We start from the raw sequence: 3,533 nt of genomic DNA, 5'->3' as shown, positions 1-3,533 counted from the left end.
TTGAAGAGGCAGTGGCACAAAATAACTAAGTTGGAAAGGAAGGAATCTACTGGCTAACGACTGTAGAGGCTACTATGGAAAAATTCAGCTATGCCTTTTCATTTTTTTGTCTATTCTCTCAAGGGCTATTTTTAATTGATATTAAGAGAGACTGACAATATTTGAAGAAAAACGTTGTCCAAATATATAATTTTTATTTTAGATTTTAGTTAAAGAAAAGTTATAATTAAATTGTTAAATTAGTTCATATTTTAAATTTTGGCCAATTAGTATTTGTAGATAACAAATGAACTGAACTATTTATGTTATGAATTTTCTACTCAAAGCCATGTTAATTAAAAAGACAAAAACAAATGTATTATAGAATTAATTCAAAGTTAAAAGCAATTAAATTCATTGAACAAACCACTTAATTAGAAATTACAATAGAAGTGAATAAAATGTTAAGATATGCAAATAAGTAAAATTAAGTATTAAAAATAAAAACCATTTGAATTTACAGTATTATTTTTAATCATATTGGGATCTGCGGCAATAGCTCGAAATGTTATTAATCAACTCGAAAACTCATACCGAACCATCAGGGTGGCAAAGATAGGAAAATTGGGGTCCAATACAAAATAGAAAAATATGCCCTTTTAACGCATAATTTTGCGGGCCTCAATGTAATATTTTCCAGCGATAATGACAATCGAACGGCTTGACCTAAAATTAATTTAATTCATTAGCATTTCCTTATTTTGCAGTATATAATAAAACAGATCACCTTTAAAACGATTCACAAAACGTAGGGTCCTCTCTTTTCATTTAGTTACATTGGATTTGTAATAAGTCTACATGGTAAATTATTGCTTGGAATGGCACTGCATTTCATGCGTCTCTTGAATTCTCTTCATCTAAATGACAGTTATTATGATATATATTCAATAATATTAACTTTAAAATCAGTAATAACAAGTAAAATTTGTGTATCACCATTTCTTTCTAAAAAGTCTTTATCTTTAAAATGGGCGCTGCAAATCTGTGCCCACTAACTAGGCATCTTCCCTGATTTTATATTAGTTAACTACACATTAAAAAGATTTTTGCATTTTGGAAAATTGTGAAACGATAACTCCAACGTTCTTTTCTCACCATTTACTCGAATTGTAATATTTTTAAAGGCAGTATTACTACAAAAAGGCAATTTATGCCACCTCTGCGCCTACAATCCGCCATATTAATCGTTTGTTTTGATCAACAAAGTACGCAGACAAACCAAGCTGCAGGGGTAGCGACTGTGGCGCCGCCTATACCCGTTTCGCTAGCGAATAAAGATCACTTACAGGTACTAGTGCTTCGCGAACTTATCGCTGACTAATTCAATTGTAAGCTCTCAAAAATCCTTTTCTAACATAGTACACATCGTAACCCATCAATGTTTGTTGACAAACGTATATACATTTTGTAGCTGTACTCGTGATCTACACAACTCTTAAGTTTATTTGTCGAGTATTTTATTTAAATTTGCTATTTTAAGTAGTTTTATTTTTTTAAATTTTCTTTCGTTTCATTCGAACGGACTTGCGTAGGAAAAAAATCCGTTATTACACCATCTGTCTCTTGAACCTTCTAGAACCGCTGCGTAGCTCAATGATATTTGATTTAACATTAATTCGCGAACCTTGCATGAGAGGCAAACTTGCATTCATTTTGTAGATATTTTAGAGATCTATCCTAATATTTCTACTTAGTTTTTTTGCTGGACTTATTTACCATATTATCCAAATTTACCTCTTCACCCTTCTACTAGTGTATTTAGCACTATTTTAAGGGTTTTATCTTATGAAATTAACCATTCGCGGTACACGTGTGTGCGGACAATCTTCGGTACACGTTATATTACAGGTGGGAAGTTTGATGGTCATGGTTTTTAACCCCGTTGGGGGGTGGGAGGGGGACGAAAGTGAGCCTACAAATAGAGGCTCGTTCATGAAGGACATCATAGACAACCATGTTTCCTGAACAGCAACATCAGCGCTTTTCATTCAGTCAGACATCTTCGGCCTGCCACAAGTCTTATCCGTGGTAGATTTGAACATGGAATTACCGAAACTCCAGTCCAGCGTCGGGAAAAAGGTTTAATACTCTTGAGCACCTTTAATGCAAGTACGTCACAAAGAGTTTACTCTCGTCATCATTCGTCCTAATAAAAGCCACGAATATTTATATCTTACAACCAAAAACAATGGAGAGCTTGCCCACCTAATGCATTTTATCAACAACCATCTGGAATTATTGATTGAAAGTGCTGATATATTCAATTCGATAGCGAAATCCATTTGAAGTGGTTATCGGAATGTTTACTATATTTTCTTTAATGATTCTGGGGACGCTGAACGTGTCCGTCTCGTCGAGGAGCACTTCAGATTTAACGAAATAACCAACATTACGACGTTCCGGAGCGATAGAAGATTTTTAAGATATGTTTAACGAAAGAAATATATATTATAAATTTCAAGTTTTTAATGTCTTTGTTCTTGTAAACGATAATCCTACGTATTTAAAAGAACATTTATTTGAATAAATATAATTTGATTTTATATACCGTCTCTTTAGTCTCCTACTGATTCAATTTAGGAAGGCTTATGGGTTTGAGGGGGCTCCAGAAGAAAGAGAGAGAGAGAAAAGGGTGGCGGCGTGGGACAGTTGTCGGGAAAAAGGGGACCAACAAAGTACCACCCCTCAAACATATGTCACTACGCTAATGTCTTATACTTATTTAAGATATAAAATCTCTAACGTATGTTATATTGTTAAACTTTCAACTTACAGAGCTATATTGACGTACCCAACTGATAGTAGCTTAGGAATCAAAGATGCGAATGGTAATTATTCAGGAATTATTGGACAAATTCAAAGAAGGGTAGGTACCGTTTTGAATAATGCACGCTGGGTATATGACAATTGTTCGGAATATTATTTTTGTGAACGTTTTTGCGAATCATATGTAAAGGAGGTGAATTGAACGTCAATTTTTGTTAAGAATTTGTGATCCACAATAAACTGAAGAGATTTCGGTGGAAACAACGTAAAGCGTAGAATTTTTCATATAAGAAGCATTCTCCAAATAATTACAAGAATTGTCTCCGCAACAACCTTCTCTAATGTTCCGATTGGTCTGTTAATGTGAACCAATCATTGAATATGTATACATTTTAATACAAAATGGAGGATTTGATAAACTTTACCAGTGTATGATTGCTACCTAAAGAAATTTAAGAATTATTTTAGTAAATCGTCGATTTGTTATGTGCGTTGTAATATCATTGCTTCGTTTAATGTTCAGGAAGCAGATATCGCTCTAGTGCCGTACATCATGAATCCAGATCGTGCCGAGGTGATGGATTTCGCCGGGGTTTTGCGATCCGCGACCAGTCGATTTCTGGTTGGCCAAGGAGGCTACGAAGTTGACTCTCTCGCTATATTCAGTAAAATAAATCACGAGGTAAGTTGAGGAATTATTTACTAACTGAAATTGTAAGGACAAAGAG

General features: G+C 34.2%; 1 long non-coding RNA gene across 1 annotated transcript; it reads right to left on the bottom strand.

The window, feature by feature from the left end:
• Positions 1–593: 593 nt before the first annotated feature.
• LOC149957483 (uncharacterized) lies at positions 594–1,299 on the bottom strand. Its single transcript, XR_016478229.1, has 3 exons — positions 976–1,299; positions 767–896; positions 594–705 (listed from the first exon to the last, which is right to left on the bottom strand). It is a non-coding gene; the product is annotated as an uncharacterized LOC149957483 (long non-coding RNA).
• Between the last annotated feature and the right edge of the window lie 2,234 nt (positions 1,300–3,533).

Source organism: Leiobunum rupestre, chromosome 2, assembly GCF_980474605.1.
Source record: "Leiobunum rupestre chromosome 2, qqLeiRupe1.1.hap1, whole genome shotgun sequence".
Classification (NCBI taxonomy): domain Eukaryota; kingdom Metazoa; phylum Arthropoda; class Arachnida; order Opiliones; family Sclerosomatidae; genus Leiobunum; species Leiobunum rupestre.
This window is presented reverse-complemented; position numbering and strand designations above follow the sequence as displayed.